We start from the raw sequence: 13,303 nt of genomic DNA, 5'->3' as shown, positions 1-13,303 counted from the left end.
TTAATTTCATTAATTGTTTCCCTTCTTTTCACCATTTGCCTTAACCTTTTGTAAAAAGTTCACACAGAGAGTTGACAGCTGCTATGATTTGTTATATATCAGACATCCTTACTAATCTTAACCTATTTCTCTCCAATGTGCTCATTTTCTTTTCCTGGGCTTTTTGCTCTTACTCCCCAACTCCCTGTTCCATCATTTCTCAACATATATTCCTTACCCATGAGACGATGGCCCTCAACATAGGGGAAACACACATTCAATTATCCATGGCTTCATATTTCACTTGAATACTTGCACTGTACGACTCCTCAAGGAGACACTGTGTATGATTTGTCCCCCAACTTATTCACTTGCCTTGTCTTCAGCAGAGACTCATTCTGTTGGTCTGCAATATAATCGTATTTTTAAACCACAGTTTTAATGTTTGCTACAAGACTTTGCTTGAGTGGGTACACTGTACACACTTCCACTGTTTATCAAGAACATATAGGCACTTAGGAAGTAAGTGGGTGGTGTGAACAGGCTGCCACTGTATTTCAATTTTCACAATAAATAAATCACAGTGTAGAGGCTCTATTTTTAAGTTTTGATGTTTCAAGTTCCGTATCATGTAATACCAAATGGGGTTATCCGTTAGGAAATGTTTGATAACGTCATATGATTTTAATTAATTTCAACAGGGAAAATTAGTAGTGATTTTAGGAAAGCAAACATTACAACAAATATAGAAAGTAAACCACACCAATTTAAAATATTTAAGCAATGTTTCTTTGTGTTGTTTCATAAAAGGAACAGCAATTGAGAGGCACATTTCTCATACAAACTTGGCAAAAAAAATCAACCCCTTATACAGATTTAGCTCCTTTGGAAGCATTATATGTAAAAGTATAACGAGAATATTTGTCTCCATTGCTACATGATGTCATGTTTCAATCCTACCAGTGCTTATTCTAAACATATGCTTTTATATTTTAGCAGGAGTCTTCCACAGAATCCGACATAAGGACAGTCCTGATAATATTAAATACCGTCAAATATAATCTCTAATATTGTTGGTCCACATCTATTGCAATATCTACTTAACATGCGTCTGAACCAATTCCATTCGAATCGTCTGTATAGAGAAGAGTTGTGTTTTGCAAGCACTTGTTCTGCCTATCTGACAATTTGAAAATGCTTATTCACTTTAATGAAAACAGTGTTATCCCCTGAAGAAAACAGATGGACAACAGTGCAGGGGTTTGTGTGCACATCGATGTAACTCCCGCCTGTATGTTTTGGATTTTTGATAATAGGGTTTATTATTTGTTATGGGAACTCTAGCAATGCTTTTTGAACAGTCCATTCAGCCTTTATACTTTCATAAGGGATTAAATCTCTAGCAGCCAGGTGAAGCTAAACCATAACACGCCACATAGTAGAAATGTTTGAGATTGATGGGTGGAGATGTTGAGATAAGGGGCAGTGCATTTGTGAAAAGAGAGGGGCATCCCTCTAGAGAGATGAATCCATTAAGCGTGCTTTGCCCTTTTAATTAGCAGCATAATTGCCAGGTGGCACTTTAGAAGCTGCATGTATTTACTCACAGTGTGTATATATTTAGGGCATTTCTCTAACAAAGCATGGGGAAGCCCTAGGCCTGCTAATAGCAAAAGGCATGGCGTGTTTTGCTGTCTGCATACTCCAGTAGCAATAGTTAAGTGAATCACCACCACGATGCATACATACTGACAGCAGAGCAAAGGCAATGCTGGGACTGCTCATTAACCTAGGCATATTAATCACTTGTGCTGTGTGCTTCTGGCATAAAGGGCCTATGAGATTTTACTCCACATATAAAACATCAGCAGATGGTCCCAGATTGATAGCACAGCATCTCACCCCTCTTTCTCCTTCACAAGACTTTGTCTTGCTGCATTTCTCCATGTGCACGCCTTGATTGGAGGCGTGTAGGTGAATATGGTCAAGTTTAGTGTTTGTGAGAAACATTAAAATGTGTAATAGACTAATTAAATATGTGAATAACTGAGATGTAGTATATATGAGCCGTACTATATAGGTCAGTGTTGTACAAGGGTCTGCAATGCAGTTTATTAAGTATTTATGACACTATGCAGGGCATCTCAAAAATATATCCAAGCCGGCTGGTAAACAAATAATCCCATGTAATTTAGATTTATAATGCAAATATATTTGTCGCTATGTAACCTATAAATATTTGCTCCGTGCCTGCTTGCTGTTCAAACACATGCATGTAAACATATAAGCTTAAACACATGAAATAATGTTTGTTTGTTTGCACGCTAGCAAGCTTTATCCTAATGATGTATACTGACATGCATAGTGTACTTTTCCAATTTGCATTCAATCAGTGGAGATCTGTGGTGATCCATGGGCTACGTTGCTGGAGAGAGTCTAATCCTGGCTCCGGCAGTAGACTCTTTACAGCAGACAGTTGTAAATTACCTACTTCACTGAAAAAGCAAAATCACCCAGTGAGCCCATTAATTCTCAGCTCTGCAGTTCAAAAGTCATCATTTTAGCCAATTGAAGTTCATTCCAGCTAAGAGCAGCTCACCTTACATGTTGAGGAAGTCTGTCAATATATAATTGATTGTTTTGACAGGTGCACATCCGTGCTGATATACCGCAATTTTTGGACTCAAAGTCACACCGGATTATAAGGCGCACGCAAAATTGACATACGCGTCAATTTTATATGTTTTCATATAAAAGGCACTCAAACTTTATTTTACCCATTTACAGTAACTCTAAACATATTTGGTTGTGACATATAAAATACAGAACAATAACTCAACTTTTCAATTCATTCCTCTTCAACAAATCCATCAAAATCTTAATTTTTACTGTCTGAGTTTAACAGCTGGGTGATTTCGACATCCAACATGCCCGGATTCCTGTCGTCATCATCCGAGTCAGTCCTGTTGCTGTTAGGTGTTCAGTGATGATTCCGGCCTTCGTGAAAGCTCAGACGACATTTGAGACCAATACGTTAAACCAGGAATCCACAATCCATTGGTAGATAGTTGTATCGCCGTCTGTCAGTCAATCTTCTCACATAGCTCATAATTGAACTTTGAACGACTTGTTGACACTAATATCGAGCGGTTGGAGTTTTTTGGTTAATCCACCTGGAATGATGGCAAGCTCCGAATTAGTTTGCTTCACTTGAGTTATGACAGTATCGGTGGGATGTGCGCGCATGGAGTCGTGGATCAATAGAGACCGAAATTTGTGAAAAAAGCCATTTAGTCTCTTCACAAACTTCTTAGCCACTCACTCATCTTGTCTTTGGCCATATAGCCCTTTGTTAGCCTTAATAATGATGACAAGGCCGTCCGGAAACTTTTTTTTGGCAGTCTCCATCCATCTGTCAGTCTTCTTCCGCTTATCCGAGGTCAGGTTGCAGGGTCAACAGCTTAGCAGAGAAGCACAGACCTCCCTCTCCCCAGCCACTTTGTCCAGCTCCTTCCTGGGGATCCCGATGCATTCCCAGGCCAGCCAGCCAGTCTCCCCCGTGTCCTCCTACCGGTCGGACGAGCCCTAAACAACTCCATAGTCCCCAGGGAGTCGTCCGGGGGGCATCCTGACCAGATGCCCGAACCACCTTATCTGAGTCCTTTCGATGTGAGAGAGCAGCGGCTTTTACTTTGAGCTCTTCCGGAATGACAGATCTTCTAACTCTATCTCTGAGGGAGAGGCCCGCCACCCAATGAGGGAAACTGTCACACTTTCTCCGAACGAGCCGTTTGGAATTTACCCAATTTGTGACGTGTCCCCATTGGTGACATCAGGGCATATCTCCCTATATAGTTAAGTTTTACTGTTAAAGCTTTGCGCAAGTCTGCCATTGTAGACCATTGCTGTCAATAAGTTTCTTGTTTTTCCTCGATCCTCTCTTTGTGGGGTCCACTGGCTCGTAAATACACATGCATCCTCCACTTTTGCCATTTCTAATACAAAGGAGCATATAGTTCGAAATTATATTTGACTCCATATGGAAGCGCTAAAACTACAACATGGCTGACTTGGAGAAGATGCAGTCGAAGTGGAGGCACGTAAATAAGATGGATTAGATAGATAGATAGTACTTTATTTATTCCGTCAGGAGAGTTCCTTCAGGAAAATTACAATTTTCAGCACAATCCCATTCAAGATCAGACAAACATTATAGGGAGACAGAACAGGATCGCTGACGGGTCTGCCGGCTTCCAGCGCCCCTTACAAAAAAGATGGCATACAGGTAAACGGGGGGGGAGAATAAAAGATTAAAATTAAAAAAAATTTTAAAAAATCGGTCTTAGCCTGGGCCCTGGAGTGGGGGTGCAGACTGAGGCCAAGGGGAAAAAAAAATAAAAAATAAGACTGCACACAAAACTGCGCATTCTGAAGACACGGTCAGAAAGCCATTTAAAGATCTGTAAAACATAATCTATGCAAAATTTTGTCCAACGAACCACAATTATATGTGATGTAGATCACAAGGACGTGTATTACATGTAGAAAAAATCACAACTGCTGGGCCCAAAATAAATTGTACCTCATGGTAAATGGGTTATGCTGGTATAGCGCTTTTCTACCTTCAAGGTACTCAAAGCGCTTTGACACCATTTTGACATTCACCCATTCTCACACACATTCTCTCATACACACACGCACTCATGGCGGAAGCAACCCCTGCAAGGCTCTAACCACAACCCATCAGGAGCAAGGCTAAAGTGTCTTGCTCAAGGACACAACGGACGTGACTAGGATGGCAGAAACTGGGAATCAAACCAGGGACCCTCAAGTTGCTGGCACGTCTGCTCTGTCACCCGAGCCACGTCATCCCCAAAAGTAGCTACTTGCTGCCGTTTAGTGAAATGTATGCCTGAAAGTAGCAGCAAAAATGTTAAAAATAACACATCGGTTGTTTGAATAGATCTTATTTAGCCCTGTTTGGTCATTTTGTCTTGCCTCCTCTTCTGTCATACCTACATCTTGTCATATTCAATGTCAACATTAGTTTTCCCAAGTGCCAACGTGATTGAATTGACCTTCTGCCACTATGTAGCAGCCTTTTAGTAGATGCCCTGTGGATACAAGATCTGGTGATCAGCATTATGTTGAAATTAAGTTTGACTGATATTAAAAGGTCCTTTGTTTTTTAGTTAGGCATATCATTGCTTCCATCCTCCTTACCAACCCTGTGGCGTTAGTGAGGTTTAATTGAATCAAATACACCCTGCAGCTTGTTTTGTTTATGTATATCACAGTTGACTATCTGCAAATGTTTTACATGTCTTAGGGAGCAATAGAGACTTGCTACTAACCTGGAGTGATTTTGTTGCTAGCAGAATTTTTTTCCTACTGCTTATTCCCTTTCGACTGAAGGGTATCCACTCTGCTGTCTTTACACGCCATTGACATATTTTCATCATCAAAACCATTTTTTAGTTGCCTATCCTCATTCTCCTAATCCTTGCCAATAATTATATGTTCCCTGTTATCCCCCATTGTTTGTTAGTGTGACACACTATTACCACTAATGCGTTCAATGTAGGGCTGCAACTAACTATTAATTTGAAAATCGATTAATCTGTCAATTATTACTTTGATTAATCGATTAATAATCGGATAAAAACGACAAGCTACATCTTTATCCTTTCCAATACTTTATTAAAAAAAACCGCATACTGGCACCATGTCCTTTCGACTTGCCAAACATAACAATAACAAGGCATGTGTTAGGATTTTATTTTATTTTTTTTCATAAAGTGCACTATTGTCATGCGCAATAGCAATAATTTTCCTTAGGGGAATTTCATACCTGCCTACTACCTATTCCAACCATTCTGCAATGTTGGATGCTGAATGTCTTTCCTCTAGTGGCATGGTCGTAAGGCAGATTGATTTCATGTTCCATTCGTCTCCAATGTAGTGGCATGTATTGCCAAGGTGGCTACACTTGTCCACACATCAATGGTCAGAACAATTTTGCTCTGGGTGGCTTTAATAATAACTTATATCGCGCTTTTCTAAACACTCAAAGCGCTCACAGAGAAGTGGGACTCATCTTTTCATATCATGGTCACTGCTGCCTAGTTTTTCTTGTTATATTGTTATTTTTACTGTTATATTTTTATTTTTACGCTGCTTTTTTATTCTTATTGTAATATTTTCTTCTTTTTTTCCCCCCCATTTTAACCCCCGTTATTTACTTTTTAAATTCGATCTCAATTCTATACACTGCTGCTTGAATTTAAATGTTCCTGAGGAAACTCCCCGAGGGAATCAATGAAAGTAATATAAATGATAAATGGGTTGTACTTGTATAGCGCTTTTCTACCTTCAAGGTACTCAAAGCGCTTTGACACTACTTCCACATTTACCCAATCACACACACTTTCACACACTGATGGAGGGAGCTGCCATGCAAGGCGCCAACCATCACCCATCAGGAGCAAGGGTGAAGTGTCTTGCTCAGGACACAACGGACGTGACGAGGTTGGTACCAGGTGGGAATTGAACCAGGGACGCTCGGGTTGCGCACGGCCACTCTCCCCACTGCGCCACGCCAATATCTATCTATCTAATTACACCACCACATAAAAAAAAAGCTAAATGAAATAAATGGACATTGGGGATGCAGCATACAACAACAATAACACAAATGTAACTCATCAGATCAGAACTGAATCAGATATTGTACACGTTTCTGTTGTGAATAATAGGCCGCCTGTGAACAATAGCATGAAATATTTCAGCACCTTCATAACCTTTATATTACTAAAGCGTCACTCAAATGTTATATAGCTTTATTGGGTCCGGCTACATTGATCCATTATGAAACCAACCTGAGATATTTCTGTCCGTTTATTGCCTTAAAATAATCTCCTCGTTAACAGCATAGTAAAAACACACAGACGGACGGACACAACGGATCAATGTACTCAGACTATGGACTTAAAAAGTTACGTACTGTGAGTTTTTTTTTTCTTCATCCATGGATCCAACATGCTTCCGTGCCACACGAGGTTTGATTGATTGATTGATTGATTGATACTTTTATTAGTAGATTGCACAGTACAGTACGTATTCCGTACAATTGACCACTAAATGGTAACACCCGAATACGTTTTTCAACTTGTTTAAGTCGGGGTCCACGTTAATCAATTCATGGTACAAATATATACTATCAACATAATACAGTCATCACACAAGTTAATCATCATAGTATGTACATTGAATTATTTACATTATTTACAATCCGGGGGGTGGGTGGGGAGCTTTGGTTGATATCAGAACTTCAGTCATCAACAATTGCATCAACAGAGAAATGTGGACATTGAAACAGTGTAGGTCTTATTTAGTAGGATATGTACAGCCAGCAGAGAACATAGTGAGTTCAGATAGCATAAGAACAAGTATATACATTAGAAGTACATTTGAGTTGTTTATAATCCGGGGAGATGGGATGTGAATGGAGGAGGGTATTAGTAAAGTGTTGAAGTTGCCTTGAGGTGTTGTTTTAGAGCGGTTTTGAAGGAATATAGAGATGCACTTACTTTTATACCTGTTGGGAGTGCATTCCACATTGATGTGGCATAGAAAGATGCTGCACGTTTTGCAGGAAACTGTCTTCTTTGCAGTGTTTAGGGTGAAGAATTCCCACACTTTTGACGAATTAGGTCGTAGACTTTTCTCCATTGCACTTACACTATCGCTCCTATTTTCCTCCACCATTTTTAGAATGTTTCCAGACAAAGAATACGGCTTGGTCACGTGAGCTGCACATGACGCATCATTGGCTGGCTTTCTGCCGCCGCCCTGGCTCTGTTTCGTACTTTTTTGTTCTTAATTTGATTATTGTTTCTCAGCTTTTTGTAAATGTTGCAGTTCCTAAATAAAGGTTTAGGAAAGAATTAAAGGAAGAAAAAAAAAGAGCTTCAGCGCATGCGCACTGCATACATCCAACGAATCGATGACTAAATTAATCACCAACTATTTTTTTAATCGATTAGTTGTTGCAGCCCTATCTCAATGTAATAGTTATTTTTTGCAGTCATTTTTTAATTTGGATAACTGAGGAAGCAGTGCTTTCTTCACATAAGTAGGTATATCTTCATATAATAGACATTAAATTTGGGTTAGGCTAAAGTCCATCCTTCCATTTTGTACGTCCCCTTTGGGGTAGCGGAGGGACAAGTCACCACCTCATCGCAGGGCCAACAAAGATATACAGCCATTCTCACTCACATTCCCACACTAGGAGCAATTTAGCGTTCCCAATCAGCCTGTCCCCAGGTGCCTGTCTTTAGAAGAGGGAGAAAGCCTAGACTTGGTTTGGATTTGCTCTACGTTGATTTGAATTTAAGCTGATCAACAAAGCACCTTTTAGTGTGCGAAGTTGAACTCAACAACGGTTTGTTTGCAGTGACTCATTAAAATGCTGCTGTCAGTAAATATTGGAAATTGGCATTTCGTCTGTGTGAAGCGTCCTGAAAGGTCAGCGTCTCTGCCTCTCCCTGCACCATATAATAGAATTCAGTGTAACTGCCTAGCATTTCTAATGATTGAACCTGACCTTCCTGATCATCATTTACATCATGGACATTAGCCAATTCATGCCTCTGTGAATCATTTTGTTTAACATCCTGCTCTCATCTTACCGCATGTTCTCTCCAACATTTTATTGGACATCAAGAAAATGCAGTTGTATTTGTCTTTATTTGGACAGTCCTCGAAAGCTTGGTCTAGAGTACTATTGCTAGTTCCTAAATATACATTAGGCAGCACTACCTTAATTGTTGACAAACAATCCCTTGCTTAATGGTTTACACATAGAGTATATTTCAGTTTCAGTCTATACCGTGCAGCTTCCTGTTCTGTCATCCTTCAGTAGAAGCAATCAAGTGGACCACATGGCTTTCATCTTTTGGCTTTAGAAAAATGTACCTCCATCCCTCTGGTATAACTAACATTGCCTTATATCCTCCTGAGAACAAGCGTTCTGTGCACTGGGCATTTGTGGACATACACAACAGGGCAATTTTTCTGAAATATGCTTTGGTGGAAGAAATAGACTACAACAAATGTCTGTTGCAGGGGACTCTAGTTCTCGGGAGGATTTAAGCCATTGTTACTTATACCAGTTGTAAGGAATATTTTTTTCTGTATTGTATTCCTTAGTATGAGGATAAAATAAAGGTATCTTATGGTAATTGAAGTTATATCTGCAAATTAATGTACTAGGCATGTAGCACAGTAAATAGTTGTAACGAGACCACTATCTACGCCCTGTGAAGAGTGCACAGGTAATCACATTAGGGCTGTATTTGCATTATCAAAACAATCTTAGAGGATCGTGTCGCTTCTCTACGCAACTTATGTATGCACTTGTCACAGTCAGAGAAGCCTTGCAGAGTGAAGTCAGCAGCTGAGCACTAGCACAAGTGATGCTTTCACAGCGCGCTGCTCTCAGCCGTCTGAATTCCTCCTCAAGCCCTCATTAGCATGGCTGCTGCATTCAGCCTCATTGCAGGTCTTCGTGAGTGTGTATGTGAGCATCTTTACACACGCACACATACAACTTAATACACACACAGTATTCGTGCTAGCTGCCGTTGAATCCTCCTGTTTCTCTTCTCCCCAGTTGGATATCCCCCTCTTATTTACTCCTCCATACTGTTTCCCCTCTGGCTTACTCTTCATCTTTATCCTTTCTCAAAGTACTTGTTTTTTTTGGGTTCTTCTCCTCTTTTTAACCTTTCTCTTGTTCCCATTTTATTCACCCTAGCCTCTATGTATTAGTCCTCATCTGTACGATTATCATCCCCTCCAGCTCTCCTTCCCCTCATCTTCTTTTATACTTAATGGAATGCCAACTATTACATATCCTTCCTCTCCACTTGGCCCATATTTCTATTAATCAGTAGAAGATAGTGATGATAAAAGACTCCTTTTAAATTTTAGTCACAGGGCATCTATAAAACCCTGCATAATGCAGGACATGAGAATATACACTTAAGGTCAAGCATTTGCACACTGTACACAAACCCACCATAAAAAAAACAAGCCCTGACAAAATTGGGCTTTAAATTTTGTCTTTGAACTTGCATTCCTTTGGGAAAAAAATTGCACGTCTTTATAATAAAAGACTTCTATGGAATTACAACGAAATGAACCCAGATTTCCCTCGCCCGGACGTGGGTCACCGGGGCCCCGCTCTGGAGCCAGGCCCGGAGTTGGGGCACGATGGCGAGCGCCTGGTGGTCGGGCCTGTTCCCATGGGGCCCGGCCGGGCACAGCCCGAAGAGGCAACGTGGGTCATCCCTCCAATGGGCTCACCACTCATAGGAGGGGCCATAGAGGTCGGGTGCATTGTGAGCTGGGCGGCAGCCGAAGGCAGGGCACTTGGCGGTCCGATCCTCGGCTACAGAAGCTAGCTCTTGGGACGTGGAACGTCACCTCACTGGGGGGGAAGGAGCCTGAGCTAGTGCGCGAGGTAGAGAAGTTCCGGCTGGATATAGTCGGACTCACCTCGACGCACAGCAAGGGCTCTGGAACCAGTTCTCTCGAGAGGGACTGGACCCTCTTCCACTCTGGCGTTGCCGGCAGTGAGAGGCGACGGGCTGGGGTGGCAATTCTGGTTGCCCCCCGGCTCAAAGCCTGTACGTTTGAGTTCAACCCAGTGGACGAGAGGGTAGCTTCCCTTCGCCTTCGGGTGGGGGGACGGGTCCTGACTGTTGTTTGTGCTTACGCACCAAACAGCAGTTCAGAATACCCACCCTTTTTGGGTACACTCGAGGGAGTACTGGAAAGTGCTCCTCCGGGTGATTCCCTTGTCCTACTGGGAGACTTCAACGCTCATGTTGGCAACGACAGTGAAACCTGGAGAGGCGTGATTGGGAAGAATGGTCGCCCGGATCTAAACCCGAGTGGTGTTTTGTTATTGGACTTTTGTGCTCGTCACAGTTTGTCGATAACAAACACCATGTTCAAACATAAGGGTGTCCATATGTGCACTTGGCACCAGGACACCCTAGGCCGCAGTTCCATGATCGACTTTGTAGTTGTGTCATCGGATCTGCGGCCTTATGTTTTGGACACTCGGGTGAAGAGAGGGGCGGAGCTTTCTACCGATCACCACCTGGTGGTGAGTTGGCTGCGATGGTGGGGGAGGATGCCGGAGAGACCTGGCAGGCCCAAGCGCATTGTGAGGGTCTGCTGGGAACGTCTGGCAGAGTCTCCTGTCAGAGAGAGTTTCAATTCACACCTTCGGGAGAACTTTGAACATGTCACGAGGGAGGTGCTGGACATTGAGTCCGAGTGGACCATGTTCCGAACCTCTATTGTCGAGGCGGCTGATTGGAGCTGTGGCCGCAAGGTTGTTGGTGCCTGTCGTGGCGGTAATCCCAGAACCCGTTGGTGGACACCAGCAGTGAGGGATGCCGTCAAGCTGAAGAAGGAGTCCTATCGGGTTCTTTTGGCTCATAGGACTCCGGAGGCAGTGGACGGGTACCGACGGGCCAAGCGGTGTGCAGCTTTAGCGGTCGCGGAGGCAAAAACTCGGACATGGGAAGAGTTCGGGGAAGCCATGGAAAACGACTTCCGGACGGCTTCGAAGCGATTCTGGACCACCATACGGCGCCTCAGGAAGGGGAAGCAGTGCACTATCAACACCGTGTATGGTGCGGATGGTGTTCTGCTGACTTCGACTGCGGATGTTGTGGATCGGTGGAGGGAATACTTCGAAGACCTCCTCAATCCCACCAACACGTCTTTCTTTGAGGAAGCGGTGCCTGGGGAATCTGTAGTGGACTCTCCTATTTCTGGGGCTGAGGTCGCTGAGGTAGTTAAAAAGCTCCTCGGCGACAAGGCCCCGGGGGTGGATGAGATCCGCCCGGAGTTCCTTAAGGCTCTGGATGCTGTGGGGCTGTCTTGGTTGACAAGACTCTGCAGCATCGCGTGGACATCGGGGGCGGTACCTCTGGATTGGCAGACCGGGGTGGTGGTCCCTCTCTTTAAGAAGGGGGACCGGAGGGTGTGTTCCAACTATCGTGGGATCACACTCCTCAGCCTTCCCGGTAAGGTTTATTCAGGTGTACTGGAGAGGAGGCTTCGCCGGATAGTCGAACCTCGGATTCAGGAGGAACAGTGTGGTTTTCGTCCTGGTCGTGGAACTGTGGACCAGCTCTATACTCTCGGCAGGGTTCTTGAGGGTGCATGGGAGTTTGCCCAACCAGTCTACATGTGCTTTGTGGACTTGGAGAAGGCATTCGACCGTGTCCCTCGGGAAGTCCTGTGGGGAGTGCTCAGAGAGTATGGGGTATCGGAATGTCTTATTGTGGCGGTCCGCTCCCTGTATGATCAGTGTCAGAGCTTGGTCCGCATTGCTGGCAGTAAGTCGGACACGTTTCCAGTGAAGGTTGGACTCCGCCAAGGCTGTCCTTTGTCACCGATTCTGTTCATAACTTTTATGGACAGAATTTCTAGGCGCAGTCAAGGCGTTGAGGGGTTCCGGTTTGGTGGCCACGGGATTAGGTCTCTGCTTTTTGCAGATGATGTAGCCCTGATGGCTTCATCTGGCCGGGATCTTCAGCTCTCACTGGATCGGTTCGCAGCCGAGTGTGAAGCGACCGGAATGAGAATCAGCACCTCCAAGTCCGAGTCCATGGTTCTCGCCCGGAAAAGGGTGGAGTGCCATCTCCGGGTTGGGGAGGAGACCCTGCCCCAAGTGGAGGAGTTCAAGTACCTAGGAGTCTTGTTCACGAGTGGGGGAAGAGTGGATCGTGAGATCGACAGGCGGATCGGTGCGGCGTCTTCAGTAATGCGGACGTTGTATCGATCCGTTGTGGTGAAGAAGGAGCTGAGCCGGAAGGCAAAGCTCTCAATTTACCGGTCGATCTACGTTCCCATCCTCACCTATGGTCATGAGCTTTGGGTCATGACTGAAAGGATAAGATCACGGGTACAAGCGGCCGAAATGAGTTTCCTCCGCCGAGTGGCGGGGCTCTCCCTTAGAGATAGGGTGAGAAGCTCTGCCATCCGGGAGGAGCTCAACGTAAAGCCGCTGCTCCTCCACATCGAGAGGAGCCAGATGAGGTGGTTCGGGCATCTGGTCAGGATGCCACCCGAACGCCTCCCTAGGGATGTGTTTAGGGCACGTCCAGCTGGTAGGAGGCCACGGGGAAGACCCAGGACACGTTGGAAAGACTATGTCTCCCGGCTGGCCTGGGAACGCCTCGGGATCCCCCGGGAAGAGCTAGACGAAGTGGCTGGAGATAGGGAAGTCTGGGCT

General features: G+C 44.0%; 1 protein-coding gene across 1 annotated transcript in view; it reads left to right on the top strand.

Annotated features, from left to right (window-relative positions):
- Positions 1-13,303, top strand: part of ctnna1 (catenin (cadherin-associated protein), alpha 1) — a 93,095-nt gene that overhangs the window by 69,563 nt on the left and 10,229 nt on the right. The window lies entirely within an intron of this gene.

The sequence above is a fragment of the Nerophis ophidion genome, linkage group LG05 (assembly GCF_033978795.1).
Source record: "Nerophis ophidion isolate RoL-2023_Sa linkage group LG05, RoL_Noph_v1.0, whole genome shotgun sequence".
NCBI lineage: Eukaryota > Metazoa > Chordata > Actinopteri > Syngnathiformes > Syngnathidae > Nerophis > Nerophis ophidion.
The sequence above is the reverse complement of the archived record's forward strand: the minus strand, read 5'-3'. Positions and strand labels throughout refer to the sequence as shown.